The 24083-nt window shown below is 33.9% G+C and overlaps 1 pseudogene; it reads left to right on the top strand.

Moving 5' to 3' along the window:
* Positions 1–6714: 6714 nt before the first annotated feature.
* The window catches only part of LOC149568801 (pre-mRNA-splicing factor ATP-dependent RNA helicase DEAH1-like), a 42736-nt pseudogene continuing 25367 nt past the window's right edge, over positions 6715–24083 (top strand).

Here is a 24083-nt window from a genome sequence, read left to right as displayed (position 1 = left end):
CATAGAATTCCCATAGTCACAAGGCCCAATAATACATAAATTAGGAGGTATCTGGTGGATAATGCTAGTATGATTGCACCCACACCAAAAGGTAAGATTTCCAAACCAAGCATATAAAAATGATAAAAATTCAATGCAAGAGGAATTATGACATGTTCTTCACAATGTACTCTCTTACAAATCCTATCAATGTTTCAGATAGAAGATGATAGATGACATCACTTCAAAACACAAGACTAGCATCATAAAACATACACCCTAGCCACCTCAAGAATCAAAGAAATCCTAAAATCAAGAATTACAATTCCAATTCAAAGTCCCAAAAGAAGGAACAAAACCAAAAATAAAAATAAATGTGAATAAGAGTCACAAAAGATAGAGCACCAAGAAAAACAAGTGGCTAGGCAATCACAAGGAAGATATAAAATTTTCAAGCCATCCTTTCATCACTTTAAAGTTCATTAAAAACTAAAAGATCTTTTAAAACAAATTCACATAAAATACATTGACTTTCCCTAATCACCAAGAGGGAGTAGATTTGTCATGACACCTTGCATCCAATGAGCGCTAAGAACATAACCAAACTTCACCATGCATCATATATAATGCATCTGGACAATCACATATTTTCCTTCTATAATCTTACACATTCTAAAAGTAAAATGCAACATACATTACATTTGTAGAAAAAATTGATGTTCTTCCCATATATCATGCTAAATTGTTCCAAGAATATCATAAATCTAATATCATAAATTGCACCACCTATGAAACATGTGTCCATTCATAATATAGGAAATATTTACTTGTTATCATAGGCCAAGTTTAAAATCTTGTAGACATTCATACCATCAATCCTCTACCTCAATGGGTAATAGAAATTTTCATCCTCCTTGCCTCACTTATGCAAAAACTAAGTACTTCATTTTTAACTCTAGTAGAAACAATATGCCTTTTGTGCATAGGCATATAATTTATACAATCACATTCATAGGAGGTACTCAACTTACCAATCATTTTAGGAAAGTTCCATTTTGACCATAATTAAAAGAGTACAAGGTCAACCCAAGATCACAAAATACTTAAAGAGCATAATATCCTTTCTTGTTGTTGTCTGACTTTTAGTCACCCATTTTTTTGGCATTTTTGGAGTCATATGGTCATGTCAAGTCAGCCTGGTCAGTCTGGTGTCTAGGTCTAAGTCTTCCCTAGGATAGGGAGTCTTTGTCAGGTTCCCCTCTCCTTGCCTTCATGATTAGTCGGGTGGGTTGCTATCAGAGTTTCATTATTTTAGGTAGGTTGTAGATCCTAACCCGGTAGAGACTTGTGTTTCAATGGATGTTTCTTTTCAGGCAATGGTATTCAGATGTTACAAGGAATCAGAAAAGAGTTCTTATTTGGTAATGCAATGATAAAAGGTGATATAGATCGCCAATCATCAATAATCAATCAGTGTCTTCATCCATGGTGACTGTTCGAGTTCTCAGATTTGAAAAGTCTTTTTCTTTGTATTGTGTCTCTTTGTATTCAAAGAAGAGGGAAGGTCATTGGCTCCTACAAGCTTGGTATTGTAAAGATCTATAAATTCTGTAAAGAATTCAGTATAGAGGGTCAGAAAACTAGATAATATAGTAGAAGTAATTCCATTTACAGAGGTTGGGTTCTCTTGTTTGTTGTTCCATTTAGTTCATATTTTCATTTTGGATAGAAAGAATAGTTGTGCATGAAATTGTAATTGCATATTGAATTCCATTTCACGTCTATGGTTGCAGTAAAGTAATTCTATTTACCCATCATGTATAACTCTTCTCCTATTCATTCTGTAAGTTAGATTCATTCAGATAGAAAGTACAATTGTATATGAAATTGTGATTTCTGCTTGGATTCCATTTCATGATTAGAGTTTTTAGCATAAGAAATTCCATTTTTTGTTCATGTATAATTCTGCTCCTATTCTCATTAGTAGATTATGCATTCTTAGAATAGATAGGTTTAGTTAGAAGATAGTCTTTCTGATGATCTATAATCAGCATTCTATTGAGCGTTGTAGATTATTTTCACTTTATCCTTGCCTAAATTATTTGTGTCTACAAGAAATTTGGTTAAAACCATAAAAGATAATTTGATGATCAGTAAGAAAAACATATTCATTGAAAATTAAACACAATCAGGGAGTTGTACCTGTCAATTCAAGGGTAATGATAGAAGAATACACTGACCCAATTATTGGTGACATCCTTTTGTTCTTCACCTTGGGTACTAAAAGATTCAGAGATTGCAAATCTAACTAGAGGACAAACTGTTAACCAAAACTTGTCAAAAGTAATCACATCTCAAAAAGACAATAGACAACCCACGAGTCTATACCTATACCCATAGACTAAGCTTAGTTGATTTATAATTGTGAAACCTAGGGTCACAACTTAGCAAGGTGAACTAAATGTCCTAGTGTTGAACCAAGAGCTATAGTGTTCATAGTGATAGATCAAACACCTACACCCATACACATTTGCACACATTATCATAGTAGCCCAAGGCCCTAGGGTTTAAACTCTGCTCTAATACCATATGTAAGAACCATGTCCTAACAAAAAAAATTCACTATCACATGAGAATGAAAAATGCAGAAAAGAAACCAATCACAACCAACGTTGAAAAGTCAAATCTCATTCACTGTCCATTAACTAAATAATGATATGATTAGTTAATCAACAAATTTGGCATAACACTAGGTGGTTGATTATATATTAGCAAGAACATTACATCACATGAGCTATGGTGTTGAAGTACAATGTGTATACATCACATGTCCATCATATACATGAATATTAATACACCCAACTTTTAGGTTTACATTATCTGATAATCAAGATTACATCAATTGAGTGTTATTGAACATCATCATTTAAGATGAAGATACAAGACCATATGATAGGTTCTGAAACTTGACAAGTGTCCTGAGAATGTATTTAGACTCTAAAGCCATCATACGTCATCCATCTTCTATCTAAGATGGGAGTGTGGCCTAGGAGGTTTTACCTCACCAACCATGGAGTGTTTACTCCCATGGGATTCTTCTTGACATGAAGAATGCCATGACCTTGCTAGGAGAAGCCTAACTTCATGGAACAAGATAAATCATATGGATCTGGTGCAACCATGAAACATACTACATGCATCCATGTACCTAGCAGTCTAATTACAGAATATGGTAGGGAAAAAATAAGAACACTATATATATACCCATATTCAGTGAAAGAAAAAATGTAACATATCTAGCCACATGTACATTTTTTTTTAACTAATGCATATCTACACATATGCAAAAATGAAAGTAAGCATAGTCACACAAATATGCTACATGTTAGTAAACAACATACTTAAATGCATTGAATAAATGGCTTGGCCAAGATAAAGATTCATCAATGATACTAAAAAAGAGAGATAAAAGCATAATGAATCCTACATTTTAGAACTTGATAAATTTAGAGAAACAAAAACATAATGCATCCATCTCACCCTCCCTTATGCCATATTATACCCTTCCATGAGGTAGTGGACATCGTACACACAAAAACAAGACAAGAATATCCAAATTCACAAATCTAACTCAATAATAATCGAGTTTTAGCATGAACAACCAACTTGGTAAAAAGTAAACCATATTTCATGAGTGTAACTCTAAATCTACAGTTCATATTCAATATAATTAACACTTCATTCATGAACATGACTGAAACAAGGTTACAATCAACAATAATAACACTTCAAATTTGTGAACTTAACTAAAAAAAGGTCACATTCAACATTAAATAAAAATTCAAATTCTTGAATTGAGCTAGAACAAGTCACATTCAACAATCATTCAAGTAAATTTTAACATATGTTCCCATCCATTATATGTTTTGAAGAGGTGTCAATAATATTGTGAGAAGTTTAAGAAGCAATAGATCAATACCATATCTAATTTCATGAAAGCTCTAAGAGGTAACTTTTATCATGTACAAGTAAATATTTACATAATGTCCAACAATTAATTAAGAATAACTTATGCAGTTGTTGGTTACATAAAGTAAGAGGTTACATTCTTAAGCCATTCTATAGGCACCACACCCATTTAAGGACCAAACAATGTCTTGCCAATATAGAAATATGAATTAAGAACTAAGGGTTCATCACTTCCAGAATTGATCATAGTGCCCTATTGTAGAGATTACCATCTCTCTCTCTCTCTCTCTCTCTCTCTCTCTCTCTCTCTCTCTCTCTATATATATATATATATATATATATATATATATATATATATATATATATATATATATATATATATATATATATATATATATATATATATATATATATATATATATATATATATATATAGTTGGAAGTCTTAATTGAAAATAGAGATACTAAGAGGGGGTGGGGTGGGGGTGGGGGTGAATCAGGATTTGTAACACTTAAACCATTTCAATAATTCATAGTGCATTCACCACCTTACCATCTCATATCTAATGTCCTATGCATGTAGAACTTATAAAATCAAACTATAATAACATATAGATCTAGTCTATCAATCACATGTATGAAAAATAATTACATGACACAAAGATTTGGTTACCTGGAAATCCTCCAAGGTGAAGGTAAAACTAAGGTGGGGATGGCACCCATAAATCTTCACTACTGTAGTAGTAAATTTAACTTGTTAGGGTTACAATATTTTACCATAGCCAATGATCTACCCTATGAGGGGTATGCCCTATTAAAAAGCATTTGAGAGTGTTAGGTCTCACCCTATTAGAGGATTTTACACTTAAAACAAAGTAAGGACTCAATTAAGAGATTTACAAAGATCTATTAAGACCACTATGCTAAGAGAATATCCTTGACTCAATCTATTAAAATTGATTCAGTATTTGTTCCTCATTTTTCTCTAATAATTTATTCTTGGATCTCCTCTCTTCTATATGATCTGATTTATCTTTATTGTCCTTCACTACTTGACTAAGTCACTTCTCTAAACTCTTTTCCTCTTTTGCAATCTTACACTATCACACTTAATCTGCTTTGTGATCACACAAATAACTTGTTCACTCCTTCACATCTCCATACACTTCTCTGTGTCCTATATATCAAACTAGATTAAGATCTACTCTATTTAAATATTTGATAAAGAGTTTTCTAGATGTTCCTTGATTTTATCTCTTCATCTAATTAGTTCATCATAGAAAATAGGGATTTGTGATCCATGTCATAACATGCATAAAACTCTCTGTAACAACCTCTAAAAGTATTAAATATCTTGTCCATATCATCTTGAAATGATTTACCTCAAAGTTTGTATCATTCCTGACTTAAATATTCGTTCTGTGTTACTCGAAACTTACTATCTATGGTACTCAACATTCACTATGTATACTGATAACACACGATATTTACTATGCTCAATCTTTACTATGCCCAGCTTGAACTTCTTAGTAATCATTAAACTCAGCTTACATTAAGAATAATTGACAACCAAATACTTGCTTGAGTCCTATAGAGCTTGGTATATACATATTTATATACAAGTATCTCTCATGACTCAGCCTATATAGAGTATCTTGGTTGTAGTGATGACTGTCTGACTCTACCTAGTATATGACTAAGTGTGTGACACTAATAGACAACAATAGTTAGAGCTACCAAAAATATCTATATAATTTTACCATATTTATATTATATAAAGAAACAAAATAAATTAGGAAAAAATGATATCTAACAAGTATCATGTAGTGACAAGTATTTTTGGAATAATTATATTACTTCTAAAATACTCATGTATAAGAACTTCAATTTTGCAGTGAATCAACATGAAGAAAATTAATTTCATAATTTAGTGACTTAAAAAATGTGCATGTATACTTTGCAAAGAAAATAACAAAATTATGAATGAAAACATACTTTTTCATAGTTGATTGACATAAATTATTTTAATAATGAGTTTTGAAAAACTAATTGCAATAGTATTTAGCCTATCGACAATTACTACCAATAAGAATAATACCAACACTTTTAAAGGAAATAGTATTTTGAATACTAAAAATAAACTTTTTAAAGAAAAATAACCAACCAATTTGTTATGAAATAACTTTATTTCTTTAAAAAATAACTAAAGTCTTAATTTAATAATAAGTAAAAGTTAAGCCATAGTTGTCCCTATTGTAGTCAAGATTCTCTACCTATGGTGAGGTCAAATATGCTCTCCCCTAGTAAAAAAAATCCACTAGTGAACCATAATAACACAAATGACAATGTTGGGCTTGTCCCTTTGGTGAAATGGTGGGGCTTCTAGCCTTTGGGGCCTACAACCATGGTTCAAGTCCCCATAGGGCAATTCTCTATTGTGGATCTTAATTGAGAATGCTTTTCCATTAACCCTTGGTGAAATAGTGGGGCTTCTTTCCTATCGTGCTTACAACCAAGGGTTAATAAATTTTAAAAGGAAAAATTCCTAGGCTTGTATAATGTATAACATATATGTTCCTAGGAGAGGGGCCATTTTGAAAAAATTCCCCACTTGGTTTACTATGCCTAGCTTTGGCTTTGGATTTGGCTTCTATGCCTAGCTTCAGCTTTGGCTCCTAAGTCCAACACTATCTCCCATGTCTGGATTCATATTTTTCTATCCATCTTTTGATGGTCATTTTGGCTTCTACTCCTGTGTCTAGCTTTATGGCGACATCTTCAACTTCTTCTTTCCAGGCTAGGGCTTCACTTGATCTTGGTGGGCATGCTCGTTTACCTAGTGCTAAGGGTGGTTTGGCCATTTCCTATGCTGATGTGGCTACCTATGAGGTAGGGATTGAGGGTTAGACTTTATGTTCAGGGTTTTGAGTGCATTTGGGGCATCGAGAAACTGTGCTGGTTGCAGTATGTAATTTGTTTAGGTTTAATTTGAAATCTTCTCTAGTTGATAAAATTTCTAGGAATATGGTTAATTTCTTGGCCACTACTGCTATCTTTCATTTCAAGGATTTTTGGCCTTCTCTATTAGATCTACATGTATGGATATCCTATTCTTGGGAGTCCCTCATTTCTTGGACTACCCAAATTTACCCTTTTGCAAGGGGTTTTTTCATTGTGAAATTTGAATCTTTTGAAGATAAAAAAATCCATTTTTGACTATGGTTTCAATTGGGTTGAGAAGTATCGTTTGATGTTTAAACCTTGGCATAAGGATTTCAACCCGTTGACAGAATCTTTTAGTAGGTTCCCTTTATGGGTTAGGCTTCTGAATTTACTCCTTCATCTTTGGAATGATTCGGTCCTAGAGGAGGTGGGTAAGGCCCTTGGTGTATTCATGATGACTAATACAACTTCTTTGAAATTGGTTTAGATGGTGTATGCTCACATTTTATTTGAGTTTGACATTACTAAGGGACTCCCAAAAATGATTTCATTGGATTCTCCTCTTGGTTCATGGAATATACTCCTTGACTATGAGGGTATCCCTTCCATTGTAGGAAATGTCACTTCACTGACCACTTGGCCCCTAGTTTCTCTTTCGGTAAATCTAGATAGAAAATGTCCCCTTCTTGGTGGAAGGGGGTCTTAGATGACCACTACATGTACCTGCTTTCTGTAGGGAGTGGTGACTCTTCACAAGATATTTTGGTGGTGGATTCTACTTCTATCTCTGATAGACTATCTTCTCCTGGCATCTTAATGAAAGATCCTCCTTTGGCTCCTTCTATGGTTGCAGCTGGTCCATCTCTAGATTCTACCATCCTAGTTTGTGGTGCAAATTCTGTAGCTATTATTGTTAGTCTATCCCCTCCTTTGGCTCCTTTTGTAGTGGCAACTAGTTCATCTCTAGATTCTTTTGTCTTGGTTTCTAGTGTGGATTCTGTAGCTACTACTATTATTCTATCCCCTCCTTTGGCTCCTTTTGTGTGGTAGCTAGTTTGTCTCTGGATTTTGCTATCTTGGTTTTTGGTGTGGATTTTGTAGCTATTATTGTTAGTCTATCCCTGTTGTTGGCTCCTTTTGTGGTGGTTGTTGGTCCATCTTCTAGTGTTTCCAAGGCAGTTCCTCCTGTGGTTCCTTTTCTAGCTGCCACTATTCAGTCTCAAGCTTCTACTGTCACTTCCTCTTCTATGACCTTTTCCCTGGCTTTGGGGGTTTTAGATGGTTTTGATTTTTAGTGGCAGAAGGCTGCTAGTTTGGTGAAGGATGGATGGACCACAGTAAAAGTAAAAAAGATAAAGCCATCCATTCCCTCTTTTGATATGGCACTATGGTCTAATAAGAAGGGTTCAAAAGGGAAAGTCTAGTATGGCTGGCCTTTCTCCTAGCTTTTGGCCAATTTTCCCCTAGCTCTTTTGGCCTACTATTCTTTTTAGTGTTTTTCACCATGGGGTTTCATAAGCCTAGTTAAAACTTATTTTTGTATTTGTTGTGTTCTATTTTTTATGTGTTTCCACCTTGGTCACCTTTTGTTTGGTGGCATGTTTCACCTTGAGTTGTTGATTTGTATAGGGTTTTAGGTACCCTACAAAATGTGTTTCAGGTTACAGATGCTCGTTTAAAACTTTTTTGTGTGGTTGATGAGTACTATGTTATCTTTGATGTCACTCTGGTCATTGTGTCTTTTTGGGTGACCTGTTTCACCTTAGGTCTATTGTTCTATTTGGTTTGGGCTTCATTGAAAATTTCTTGATTTGTAAAGAGTTTTAGATTCCCTTCAAAACCTATTTTTCTCATCAAAAACACAAATGACAATATTTCATCTCCCACCTAATAAAGATACTATGATGACAGGTAGTTGGGGGATGGTTAGAGAGATAAAAGATCCTCCAAGATCTATTACTACACAAAATATGAGGTTGCATTACTTTTGTAATCATTCTTCATCTCCCACTAGATCTAGTGCCAAGAACAAGGGGAAAACTTTGTAAAGTCCTTCTGAAAGACACAAATCTCACTCCACTTAAAAAATACTTAATTCTTTTATTCAAACTAGGAGACAAAGATCAAGGTCTCCCAATCCTAATATCAAGGAAAATGAGAATGTTGAGAAGTCAATTGTGCATGAAAATCATTTTGATGTCTTGCCACATGAGGATAACTCTTCTACCTCAGTCTAACTATGAATTATAAAACTCTATCTTGGAATATAATAGGGTTGTCCCTCTCTCATAGAGAATTTGGGATTAAAAAGACCATTGCAAAGTGAAAGCTTGATGTTGTATTTTTACAAGAAGTTAAGATAAATGATCCTTATCTTGTTATCTCATTATTCAACATCTTGAGAGAGGGATATTTCCTCCATATGATGGTGGGTCTTAGCATTGGCTTCTTGGATAAAAAGGTTTGTCATTGATAAAGGGGAGCATCTCTCTATGGGGTAGGAAATGTAAATTAAGGATACAAAACCTACGTTCATCACATAACCTACTTTCATATACTAGTATATGATATAGGAGGAGATAAGATAAGGAAAAGAATCCTTTCAATTACAATTCTAGAGAACTAGGTTTAGGGAGATTAGTGCTAACTGAATGAACAAGGAGCTCACTAATGCAAACTAGATCTAGGAAGAATAGAGGAAAGAAATCCAATTCCATTAAAAACCTTTGTGTATGTGTGTGTAATAGAAACTAGATATATGTAGATCTATTTAAAAGACAAAGGATGAAAATGAACACTCCTTTAAAATCTATTTTGTGCTTGATGTTCAAATCAAAATGAGTGGAGATCGTCAAATATAGGTTTGAAACTACACAACAAACAAAACCCAAAAATCTTTCGCCTAACTATTACTGGTGAATTGGATCTTCAGGGGTGAAGTATAATCTTCAAGGGCACATTAAATTCCTCAATAGACATGGTCTGGTGACAAAAATTCATATGAACTTTAGCACAAGCTTGATAGTTTTTTTGATGTTCATGAGCATGTTGATACACTTAGTTTTATTAGAAATTTGTTGAGAAGATGAATGATGATCAACAACCATAGGATCCTTACCTTTTGATGACACAAGAGAAGGAACAATAGAAGAATGATATGTAGAAGGAGGAACCACATTAAGAGGAGCCATACTAGGAAAAGGGTCCATATTAGCAGAAGGAACCACACTAGGAGGATCTACCATTAGAAATCGAATAATTAGAAGAAATAGTCATAGAAGTTGTAGGGAAAATTTCATGTCCCCTTCTCAAATAATTAAAAATAATAATCTTTTCTAAGGCAGGCAGGCCCAAAAAGGTGAAGTTTCAGAAAAAGGGGATAATCTTTGGAAGCTAATGGACTAATAAATGAAAATTATTATTAAAATATGTTTTATTAACCCCTCTTGGATGTGAGTTAGGGTTATTCCCTCTTTAAAGGGGTTTGGAGGTATTTTGGGCTGATTCCAGAACTTGATTTTTGCTCATTTCTTTGTTGTTCTTCAGAGGCTACCAAACCTGTGGAGAAGGAGACCTAATAAAGGAAGTTTTCAGGTTTCTAGTAAGGCTAAGGATGGTAGTTTGAAGCCTTTCCATGTGCATTCTCATGTAGAGTTTGCCTTTGTGCTGAACAGTGCAGATTTGTGGGTTTTCGGGTGTGTTTTTTTGTAAGAGTTTGTTGTTTCCGGTTGAGTATTTCATATTAGTTTGGGTTGCTGCTGTATTTCAGACTTTTAGATATTAAAATAGAGCTTAATATATTTATTTGGTCATGATTATACTTTTTTGATAGATTATTAGTGTTTTTGAGGTATTTTTGGGCTATTCTGTGTTGTTTTTGGGAGCCCGATGAGCATTGTTTTTATCCTCCGTTTGGGAGCTGTTGTGTAAATGTTATATAGATCTAGAAATTTCATTTTGTATGCTTTTATGTTGCTGAAATTTCTATAAAAAATTTCCACTTTTAGATTTATTAATAATATGTGAAGCTGTGAAGTTTTTGGCACTATTTTCGGCATACACGATTTGGGGTTTATTGAGAAATTGGTGGATCTTTGAAATATTGGTTCTTTGATCTTAAAGATCTGATTAGAGGTTTGAAATATCATATAAAATCAGTAAAGGGACATCTTAGAAAATACCACAAGGAATAATTAAATCAGAAATATTTCAGCATTTATATTCTTGATATGACAAAACATATTTAGTCTAGACAAGTAGGAGTAGTAGGAAGAGAAGGCCAAAATAAATAAAGACTAGTGCAATGTAAAGGTCTAGAAGGATGATAAAGACTATGATTTTAAATATTAATCTCACCTTCATAAGAAATTTTAATGCATGGTAGTCAACAAAGGTAAACCAAGCTTCACTTGGAACTCATTAGAAGTAGGAATAACAACAAAGGTACTATTCTTGACACTTTACCAACAATTTACCATAGAACTCAAATGGAAAAGAGATGGAACCTTGCAAAGGATACAAGAAAACATTACAAGTCTGAATACAAGTATAGTTGAGTCATAGTAGTCATGATGTTTCCTCTTCTTATAAAGATGTTCCTTTGTGATGATATTTACCATAGAAGTAGGATCAATAAGACACCCATAAGAAGGATATTTAGTGATCCAAATAGCAATATAAATAAGACCATATGGAGTCCTCAACCTATCAACATTAGTGAATGAGATAGTAAGGGATATAGTACGCTTATGATTTGGTTTAGGTTTTGGTTGAGCATTAGATGTAGAGATAATGTCTTCTTTAGGTGGAGGTGGATGTTGAACTGCATGTTCCACAAAATCAACAATATTATCATTCTCTTGTTATAAGGTATTATAAGAAACATTCACTTCAAGAGGAGCAAAAGAAGAAGGATGTTGAACAATAGTATAAGTAGTATGCTGAGGCAAACAATTAGTGTAGATTTAAAGGTTTTGATTCAGAGGTGTAGCATATTTCTTCCCATTATCTTGATCCTCAATAGATAAGGCATTAGCATCAATCAAATCCCAAATCTTATGTTTCAAAGATCAATAAGCCTTAATGTCATGTCCAAGATGGCAATGAAATTGGCAAAAATATTAAGATTAAAATGCAGACTTGATGTAGTAAAATGAAAAAGTAGTTTAATAGGATGGAGGGGTAATAATATTAGCACTAACCAACCTAGTCATATTATAATGTAAAGACTCAGAATGAGTAGTAAACTTAAAATTCATCCAAAAAATAGAGGAAGAAGTAGTGACACTCTAAGATGCAACAACTACTTGATCATCTATTCTATTTGTGGCTTTTTTGATCTTGACATAATTTTTAGGTTTGTGGAATTTGTTAGGATTATGTGCGATATCACTCTTATCAATAGGTACAAGAGTCATTAGAGTGATTCTCTCAGATTGAATTACTTGTAATTGATAACGATGAAGCACTGCACAAAGTTATGAAAATGAGTTAAACAAAGTAAGAAAACTCTTATCTCTAATGTCTTTTTGTAAATTTTCCATAAACATATGTTGAATATCAATATTATGTGCATGATAACAAATTCAAGCATGCAAATACTTATATCTGCCAACAAAAGTAGTGTTATGCATAATTTTATAATCACTATTTTCATAAGGAGGCATATCCTCTAGTGTTTAACTTAGAAATGTTTTTTGAATTAATGTTTTTATGTTCATAAATGAAAGTTAACCATAAATATGGAGCAAGATACCAAAGACAATTGGATGAGATAAATGATCATTTTTTGTAGCTTCAATAAGTGGAGATGAAATGATCAAGATTTACAACAAGTTCTAAGTTTTTGAGTTTAAAAAATATGTATGAACTTAAGTCTAGATGTTGTTAGGATTATGGGTCTGGCTAATACTTGGATATGCTAATTATGTGTTGTATTGGTGACCTTTTTTTGTCATTGATGACAATATATATGTTTGAGTTGATGACATATAGACATTATGTACATCACAATAGATTATTTGGTCAGTGAAGTTCGCACCTAATAGGTTAAGCTTTGTGAGCTTAGGATTATGTTTAGGATAACATAGATTTTTACATTGTTGTGGTCTCATAATCCACACCCTATTTCTCCTAGAAATGGGGACCCCTTACTAGTTTTGTTCTTGCTAGGCTCCTATTCTAGAGTCTGGGTTACTTATTGACTCCCCCAAGAATCTAGGTCAAACCCTAGTATCCAATTGGGGAGGTCTACAATGTCAAAAAAGAAGGAAAAAGAGAAATTCTAAGGAACAAAGTTCTTTAAGTGTGCACTAGTACACTTGCACACATGCACACCTATGAATGTGTGCTTAGTGCACAAGTGTGCACTGAACCTCCTTCTAGAGATGTGCACCTACACAAATCCAAAGGGTTTACACCTATAAAGATGTGCACCCATGAAGGTGTGCACTGAGCCTGAGGTCTATATAAGACCCCAAACCCCCTCCCTTCTCCTCACTACACTCCTACATCCTCTTTAGTGCCTATCTCTGCACTTGTCCTTGTTGTGCTAATCTAAATCCTACCACTTCCTTGCACTTACAACTAGCATAAGGTTAGCACTCAGTAAAGGTGCAAACATGTGCACCTCCATGAGGTGCGCACATTTAAGAAAGACCTAAAAAAATTAAACCTAACACTTAAACCAAAATGAAGGTGCACACATGTGCACCTCCACAAGACACCTTCCAACAAAAAAGACAAAACATTAAGAACAAATGTCAAACTTTCTAGGCCAAATAAAGGTGTGTGTGTGCGCAACTCCACTACTTATGAAGAAACAATCTTAAGACTTCATTGCCCCTAATTTCACTACGCATGTACATACCTCACATAGGTGTGCACATGTACAAGTGTGCAATTGTGCCTTAAGGCTATTCAAAGGCCCAAATAGGAGATTTTGTGCCCATGTAAGGGTGTGCTAGGTGTTTTGAAACCAATGCAAGGATATTTTGGGGGGATTAACTATTTTTTATAATGTTTTGATTGATCCTGGCCTATTTTGGAGTCAGTTAAAGTCTTGTTTAGGTCAATTTTTAACCTTTCGACTAATGATTGATTTTCTTGTGCTAATAAGATGACATAATCATCCTCTTCAATGGCAAAAAAGATGGCTTTGAAACTAGTAGCATTAAAGTACCAAGGGGCAACAAGGAAATCAAGGTTTCAAGATAGACATTCAGAGATAAAAGACACCAAGGGGCACAAAACACTAGTTGGTTGTAGAGTCGGTAAAGTTGATATAACAAGGGGGTACATGAAGGATGACATCAAATATGAAATTATTCTTTTGAGAAGAGGTATGTGACTTCCTACAATAGGATACCTTCAAACCTGGATGGTCTATTTTATTGAAACCATCATAACAGAAAAGATGTCAATCGATTGGGCTAGCATCCTAAGTGACAACTTGGATGAACAATTAGTAGCCATCAAAGTTGATCCACATTTCCACATATCATACATGGTGTATTTTTTAGTGGTTAGAACTATAGATTACCTAGGCCTTTACAAAAAAGGAAGCATGTAGGATACAAATGCTTGGCCCTATGTGGTATATCCACAATTGATAAAGAAGAAGATCCCATTGCAAAGTGTGGAATACCTGGTGGTGAATGACAATTTCATCTTCATAATCATTAGGTTCATTGAAGGTGATTACGCCAAAAGAATGTTAGTAGAGGTAGTCACCAAGATTAGATAAATTGGCACCTATTACAACTCAAAACCTTCACCTATCTTAGGGTAGTTGGTACTCTACTATTCCCAAATAATATCCCAAGATACCCATTTGATAAGCTCATCCTACTCAAAATTTCATGACAACTCACTTTTTCATATAACAAAGTGAGAAGACAACATAAGAAAACATGGGTCTGGCCCATCACAATTGGTGCTTTCGAGATGAAGCAAAAGAAAGATATTTCTACCTTTGACTTAGAGTGGGGTCAATATCCCTTGGGGTCAAGATGCATTGGAGAATCACTAGATGAATTTTGTAGATAACTAGGATGTCTGTATAAGGGTCTATTATACGATGACTCTATACTTAGTAGAAAAGGTGTTGAAGATAAATATCCCTCTTAAGGCTATGGAAAAGGACATCGAATATGTCATGGATGAATTATACAACATGGATAAAATTTATGACCAACCTATAATGAATGCTAAAATAGGGAGGGATGAGAATGCTGATATAAATCATCAAGCTAGGAACATAATCAATTTGACAAAGGGATGGATCAAAAATCTATTCATTCTAGATATAGTTCCATGGGCCATACCCCTATAAGCAACAACATGACCAATTAAAGGTAAAGGTGTGAAAGTCATAGTACCAACCTTCCTTGCTCAATCCCTATTAAGGTCAGAAATAGTACGCCAACATGAGAAGGAGATTGAGTACTTTGAAGATGGAAAGGGAACAAAAAGGAAGATAATACCATCTAAGGAAAGGGAGCAAACAATTCAAGCTCAAGAGCAGCAATAATAGGTACAACCTCAACAAGCAGAGCCTCAAGCTAAGCCTACACAAGAGCTAGCCCAAGAACCACAAGAATCTCCACAACTAGAATAAATGGAGGAAGAATAGGTAGAAGAGAAAAAGGTGCCACCAATAGCAACTTGAAATAAATAAGCCTCTCCCTTTCGTACATAGAATGAAAGAATTGAATCAACTATGGTGGCAAAATGGAGAAGGAGACTAAAGAAGAAAAACACTCCATTTCCACAAGTTCCTAAGATCATCCTAGAAGTAGAGGATGAAGAACAAGGGGAGGCAAATTAATTTGTCCCCTTAACCGAAAGGACCCACTTGGATAGGGCCACATAGGAAGAGAGGAGAAGAAGCTCCATAGTGACACCTCCATCTTCTCCAAGGGAGCCTATCTAGGTATCAACATTAGAAGAAGAGCAACAAAAATGTATAGATGATATGGAAGGTCAAGAAATTGATGTCTTTGACCTCTCTAACTTTGACTTCATGCCAGTGGGCACTAAGATGGTGGGAGAGAAAATAAGAAAAACTCCAATGAGTGAAACCTCAAGAGAGGATAGGAATCAATTATCGCCTCTACCTCAAAGACATCTGGGTATTCCACCACCAACATATCATGATTTGGGATTTTAGGATAAAGGTTCAATGATTCCACTTCCCCAGCTTACACAAGAAGAAGAAAAAGTGACCAAGGAAGGAGAGCCCCAACAACTCCATGTTGATGAAGTATCTAAAGAAGGGAAAATAGTTGAAGAGCTGCTACAAACTCCTCTAGGTACAAAGGCTAGGACCTTATCCTAAACAAATACAGAGACTCAAACTAAAGATTTTTATCAATAGGGGAAGACCTCAGAGAGGAATAATAAGGGAAAGGAACCTGAAGTAGGACTTTAGCCAAGAACATGTCTCCCATGTGGACCACACCAACATGGCTGAAGAGAGAGGTTATGCTTCACCAAAAGAGGCAATTGGACCTAACAACTAATGAGGGAATGAAGGAATTAGTAAAGGCAATCAAGGAGCCTAAGCCACCTATGGGTGATGCATGAACAATGGCCTACATAATGAAGAACCAAGATCATGACTTTCTTGCACATATAGCCATTCCTCTTCTGAAAATTGACACTAAACAAATGAATCCTATAGACTATGAAATCAAGGAGGTCATGTTGGGAAGAGTGATGATAGACATAGCCAAAGTGATGATCACTACAGTTATGAAAGAGGTGTTCAAGAATATGGACCGAGATGAGTTCGAGTTGATAGCATTGTGGAAGCAAGAAGAGCTATTAAGAGGCTATCTACATGAAGTTGTGGGTCCAATTGACCCATAAAATCTAGAGATCACTCTTCCAGTGACATTAGAGAAAAGATGAACAAGGACAATACAAATAGATCCATTTGGAAGCATTTTAGAAATGATATGAAAATTTTGAGGGGAAAGGTGCACAAATAGTACATGGTAATTTGAACATATTGCACCACATCCAGTTTGATGCTGACAAGTTGGTTGCCATAGTGAAACAATATTTTTGGGCTAATGGATGAAGTTCATACCTAGGAAAATGATGTACAAGCCTTGAAATCAATCAAAGGTTAAAGGTATCAAATGTTGATGGAAGTATATATTGCTAAGGAGATAGACAAGCTTGACAAATGGATTGATAAGATATTAGCTGACAATAAAGTAATGTAAGGATTACACGTAGAGATCTAGAGCTTTAAGGATTGGACTTAATAGAAATTTTTGGAAGTAGAAACCTACTACAATGTCGTTTGCCTTGAGATTTTTGAACATGAGGCTAAGATCAAGCTTTTTGTGACATAATTAGTGGTCCAAAAATTTTGAGGAACATTCAAGGATGCTTCGTTAGATGAAGACATAAGAAAATCATTCAAGACTTAAGAGGTATTCTTGGAGTTGCATACAAAGATTGAAGATTTTGTGACAACTCAGATTGAAGTTAGTAATTATTGATAATCAGTAAAGGATAAATATAGAACTTTGGATTTTGTAGAGGCTACCCAAGTGGAAGAAATAATAGAGAATTTTAATAGAAAACATCCAAACATTATTTTGGTATAAAGGGGAAGAAAACCCAGATGCTGGAAATTAGTTGATTAATCAATTAACTATCAATTTATCAATTAATTATTTAATCAATCAATTTTTTTATTGATTAATTAATTAACTTATTAATTAATCAACTAATCAATTGATTAATTAATTAACTAATCATTAAATCAATTGATTAATTGATTAATTAATTATCTAATTAATCAATTATCTAATCAATTAATCAATTGATTAATTGATTAATTAATTATTTAACTATTTATTCAACTTAATAAATATTTAAATATTTAAATATTTATCTATTTTAATAATTTACGTTATGCCCCCTTTTCATTCATCTATTTATTTAGTAATCAATCCACTATTTTTTCATTCATTGTTGTTATTAAAATTTATAATTTTTATTTCTATTTTAATTGGGGTCTTTGGGTTGCTAACTATGGCCTTCTCTTTGTGCCTTCTTATCTCCATTCTTGGTCTTTTATGTTTTGAACTTTTTGTTTTAGGGGTCTCCTTTGTTGGTTTTTGTCCTCATTTCGTGTGTAGTCTTCCTCCTCTCCTCCCCCCCTTCCCCCCTCCTTTTATTGGGAGTCTAGTCTGCTATCTATCTCCTTTCTCCTTCTCTTCTCTTGCATGCATCCTGATGATGGATCATGAAGTGTGATCCGAAACGTTGATGTAAAAAATTGTTCACACAATCAAATCCAAAAATCAAATCACAACAATGTGTTCTTATTTTAAGAATTCTCACTCCTAACACAAAGGGAGGAGCTGATTTATTATAAATACATGGATTTAATATGAACTCCATGACATGATTTTCATGCAATAATATATTATATTTGTGCTCTCATTCTGAGTGTATTTATTCTTGCCAGAGTGTGTTATTTGTGTGAATGTATGTTCATGAATAATAATGGAGCCAATGGTTTTATTGCGTTGTTATGATTGTGTGACCTTTTATTTATGGTGTTTTCCTTGTGTTAATGAATTCTACTAACAATAAAAATTAGAGAAAAGGTCACCTATTTTTCTTACATAACGTCTTATCTTGCATGAGAGCACTTTCTATGGCCTTGCAATTTGATGAAACGTGAAACATCTTTCAGTTATTATTGAGTTCTAGAAGATGATTGCATCAATGAAGTTGAGGAAGCACTACTCCTAATTTTATTAGTTTCCCACCTAATATTTTTTGACAATTTAATCTGTAGACATGTTGTTATCGTGGTTTACGTCTATTAAGAATTTCTCTTTCAAGTTATTTTCTTTAATCTCTCATTACCTTATCTTTGTTATTTTCTTTTCTAACACTTGGTTACAACAAGAATTCATATAGTTGCATTAATAAATTGCATTCATCATAAAATATAAAATACTAAAAATATATCTAATTTGTGGTTATGTTTTCAAATAAAAATAGATCAAATAGATTATCTGAAATTGTTTAGAACCACTAAAGGCCTCTTCATGAACATACACGTTTATCTTCAATTGAGTGGATTTTAGTAGGTTACAAGATCACCTAGATCCTTGGAGTTGATCCAAAATTAGCTTTTCAAGAGAGGAGTTCAAAAGGATTCATTTCATTCAACATCATGCAAAACAACAACTCAATAGAAGTGGTGCTAAAAGGAGGGCCTACAAGCCATTCAGATAAGTAAAACAACTTGTTGTTTTGAAATTTTGTAGTTTTTGTAAGTTCAAAAAAAAATTCATCTGACACTATCAAAAGGTGTGTAGGGTGTTTTTTTGAAAGAGTCCACTTTTGTAGAGGTTCTCTTTTCTAAGATTGACACAAATTGGAAGATCCTAATCCCCCATCCCCATTTTAGTGAGCTTTGAGATCTTCACCCAAGGTACACAAGTTCCTAGAACTCAACCATTTTTGCAAGCCTTGTAGTGATAAAGGATTACCAATAATTCTACCACTTCCATTTCAAATTTAATCATCTTCTTCAGTTCCACCTCTAAATCAACCTCCACCTATCATTTTGCAAAATCCTCCATTGATGGCCTTCTTTGCTAACATAGTAAATTCACCAATTAACTTGCAAGGTGTACTTAATGACCTTCCCAACAATCTTGAGAAATTTTGCCCAAGGTTCATCTATAGAGAAACATGAACAATTGAAAACCATATCAAGGTATTCAAAGAAATATGCAATTGCAAATTGGTTCAAGAAGAGAATGTGGTCCTTTGTTTATTCTCATACTCATTAAAAGAAGTTTCCTTTAACTAGTACATGAATTTTCCACTAGGAAGTATCCAAAATTGGGTTGCCTTTGAAACTTGTTCCTTGAGCAATTTAAAACATTCATCAACTCAGTTGTAATACATCATTAGTTTATATCAATGAAGAGGGATCCAACAAAAACCATTTCACATTTCAACCATCAATTTCACATGGCTTACGGCAAGTTGGAGACACCCTACACCATACTAGTTGAAGCTACAATCAAAATTTATTTAAATGCTATGAACCATCTTATGACTATTTCCTAAGAAGACTGCCTACTGCAGACATTGACACGTTGGACAAAGTTTTCTTGGAAGTAGTTACCTTTACTAAACAATCTAATCCTAATAAAGGAGGATTGATGGTCCCAACTTAATCTATTACAATAGTATCAACATATCCTACTAGAGCACAAGTGATGCCTAGTCAATTCACTCCAATGAATCCAATTCCACTACAACAAGGACTAGTCCTACCAATTCCAACCATAACTTATCTAGGATATGATCCTCCAAAAGTTGCTTTCTTTGAGTAGAAGGTAACCACATTCACTAAACCAAAAAATAATGTTGCATCTGAGATTGGCCAAATGAAGAAGATCGTGTCTCAAATTACCAAAAGTTAACCCATTTGAGGTTATCACAAGGGAAGAACAATAACTTTCAAAGAATGAATGTAGGCCCTTACAACAACAAATATGGTTGAAATTACAATAATAATTTCAGCAGAAATAACAATGTAGGAAATAATAATGTAGGGAATAGTTTCAATCCTCCAAAACAAAACAATGGTTTCCAAAGACAGAATCGACAATGGAACACTTGCCCAAACAATGGAAGCATCCCTACAGATAACAATAATAATGCTTAGTTTTTAGGCATAAATCAATATGATAGTAATAAAAATGTATCCAATGATGATGGCTCATATTTCAATGGAAATCAAGAAGTGAACCAAAATTCACAAGGCAATAATAATGAGCCTCCTATGTAGTTCAACACTATGATGTTAGAATATTATGATTCTCCATAGAATTTAGGGATGGAAGAATAAGTCAATGAGTAATTTACTTTTCCATTCAATCAAGAATTAGATCCTCAACCAGAAGAGATGCTTTCTTTTCAAAATGACAATCAAAATACTTACAATTTGTAGAACCAAAGGGAACCCATGACTGATGGGATTCCTCCTACTTTACAACTAATGCTTCTAGATCCAAGGGATAATAAAAATTTAGTACCTACTAGAGCACCCTATGTTGGACAAAAAAATCAAAACTAAGGAAATGTGCCTACAATCCACAAGAATCCTGCTTGGTCAACTAAAAAGTATAGTGCAGTGGAAAATTTAAGAAGAACGAAGGCCAATATATCGTTGTTTGACATGCTACGAAATTGTCATAGTTAAAGGGAAACACTGATAAACACTCTCCATTATACAAAGGTAATGCCTAGTGTAGGCCTCAAAACATAATATTACAACAAGTCAACACTTCTAAGGCTATGCCAACCATGTATAAAGACAAGGTTGAAGTGCTTACTTTCTTACTCCACATCAGAATATTTGGAAGAAATATTTGCAATTGTCTCATTGATTTAGAAGCTTCATTTAACATCATGCCACTTTTGATAGCTCAAAGGTTGGGAGTTACTCCTCAACCTATGAGTCTAATAGTGATTCAACTTGACAAGATGAAAGTAAAAGTTATTGGGGTATTTAAAGATGTTCAAATACAGTTGACTAGAAACCCTAGAATCCAATACATCATAGATATACATGTGGTGGAGATTCTAGAAACATATAGATTGTTGCTCAGTACAGAATGGAAAAAATGCTTAAGAGGATGGTTCTTAACTAACTTTACTCAACTATGGATACCTTGTAAAGAACTGAATAATTAGATCAAGATTAACACTAAGCCAAAACTGAAGTTGATGATCACATAGTACAACACACCAATTAAGGTAGCATTTTTTCAAGCTAATTTAGGTTCATACAAAGTGATGGCTCTTGACATAACTTCAACCAAGAGACTGAAAAGAATATATGATCCCTACCCCAAAAGAAGAGGTCATGACTCGATTCATAGACAACATGGTTATGAACTTACAATGCTTAGCTAAAGAAGTAGACCCAAATTTTTTGCTTCTTCTAGGATTTTGTAGTCTGCACAAAGTAAGTCATTTAGAATTTGAGTGCTCACATTTCTAAGAAGCAATCACTCAAATACTAACTCAAATAATGCAATTAACAAATGGCCAAACTCTGAGGGAGATACAAGAGGAAAAATCAAGTTCCATGTACATATTTGAAGTCATTAACAAATTTGAAGAGGAAACATAAGATTCTAATGCGTCATATAGTGACACCTCTTCATATTGTGGGGGTTTATCTTGTCCTCCACTAGAGATGATCAAAGTACTAAGGAGAAGACATTTTATAAAAGGCCAAGGCTGGACCTTGGTATTTATTCGTCCTAAACTATAAATTGATAAAATCACATAATTAATTATGGATATTCAAAATCAACAAGAAAAATAGGCAAACCCAATATCAAAGGTAGACAATAGTAGCTTGCCAAGTCCACCACATGAAATATTACAATGGATCCCAAAGGAATAATCCTTTGAAGTTCAAGTGAAAGAAAAATTTTGAATGAATAAACACAAGTCCAAAAAGCCCAAAGAACAATCAATTTGGACACTCGAGTTTGAAGACTCTAAATGCAAATTAGGATTTGGTGCAAGCATTGATTTAATTAATCCTAAAAATAGGTCTTCTTATGTAGCATATCACTTACAATTTAGATGTACTAATAATTTTGTAGAGTATAAAACCTTGATTCATAAACTTATCTTTGCATTGGAGAAAGATTTCAAAGCTCTCATAATTGAAGGAGACTCTCAGTTGATCAGTAGATTGGTGAAATTAGTTTATTCTTGCAATGATACAAGATTACTTACATACCAAAAAAGGGTTTGGGACTTATTGGAAGATTTTTATGCCTTGAACATAAGGTCCATTTCAAAGAAGAAGAAAATGGTATCCAATGCCCTTACCATTTTAGCAAGTGCATTGCAACCTATTGAAAGAATAGAACTAAAGAGGTTTTCAGTTGAATTGGTTGGTGCCCCATCTATTCTAGAAAATAATATGAACTTCCAAGTCTTCTGAGATGACCAACATATTGGTTATTTCATTATGTCTGATGACATATTCAAAGGACAAGAAATTGATGATACTCCTGATAATAATCCTGAAGACAATGAGATAGAGGATGAAGATGGGATTATAAATTTGAAGACCAATACTATTCCTAAGGGGATGGTAGAGTTGGAATCTATCTTTGATCTGGATGAATCAATATGTAGTAAAAGAACCATTGAAGAAAAGGGGATCGAAGAATATGATTCATATAATCTGGGTACAGAAGAAGATCCTAAGATGGTGAGAATTGGAAAGGAATGTGACTCTTAAGAATGAGAAAGTATGCTTCAATTACTTACATAATACAAAGATTTCATAGCATGGAGTTATGAAGAACTCAAGACATACAATTCTAAAATAATCACTCATGACATTCTGTTGAATCCTAATGCCAAACCTTTTAGTGAAAGACAAAGACCACTGAATCCCATAATTGAGCCTTTGATAATGAAACAAGTCCAAAATTTACTTGATGGTAAAATTATCTTCCCAATCTAACATGCTTCATGGGTTGCTAACTTGGTTCTAGTAAGGAAAAAAGAGTCGAGAAATTTTTCTTTGTGTGGATTTTTGCAATTTGAACCTAGCTTCCCAGAAGGATAACTACCCTTTTCCCTCACTTGATAAAGTATTGCAAATTGTGAACAAGTCTAAAATGATGTCTTTTCTAGATGGATATTCCAGATACAACCAAGTAATGGTAGATGAACAAGATAGATTGAAGACTTCATTTACAAAAAAATGGGGAACCTTTGCATACTAAAGGATGCCTTTTGGATAATCAATGTAGGAGCCACATTCCAAAGAGTGATGGATGAAGCATTCAAAGGGATGATAAACAAATGCATAGTTATCTATATGGATGGCTTAACAATCTTTTTGAAATATCAGTGTACTCATATTGTAGATTTGATACAAGTATTCAACCGATGTCAAAGGCATGGCATGTTACTTAATCCCAAGAAGTGTTCATTTAGGGTCACAAAAGGAAAGCTTATCAGTCATATTATTTATAAAGTTGAGATATCCATTGATCCTAAAATGATGGAAGTGATTCTTAATTTGTCACCTCCTCATAGTTATTAAGAGTTGAAATCTTTCTTCAAGAAGATCAAATTTGTGTGCAAATTCA

Source organism: Cupressus sempervirens, chromosome 3 (assembly GCF_028749045.1).
Source record: "Cupressus sempervirens isolate cs-2001-9-10 chromosome 3, ASM2874904v1, whole genome shotgun sequence".
In the NCBI taxonomy this organism is placed as follows: Eukaryota; Viridiplantae; Streptophyta; class Pinopsida; order Cupressales; family Cupressaceae; genus Cupressus; species Cupressus sempervirens.
Note: the sequence above shows the minus strand (reverse complement) of the source record. Positions and strands in the feature narration are given on the sequence as shown.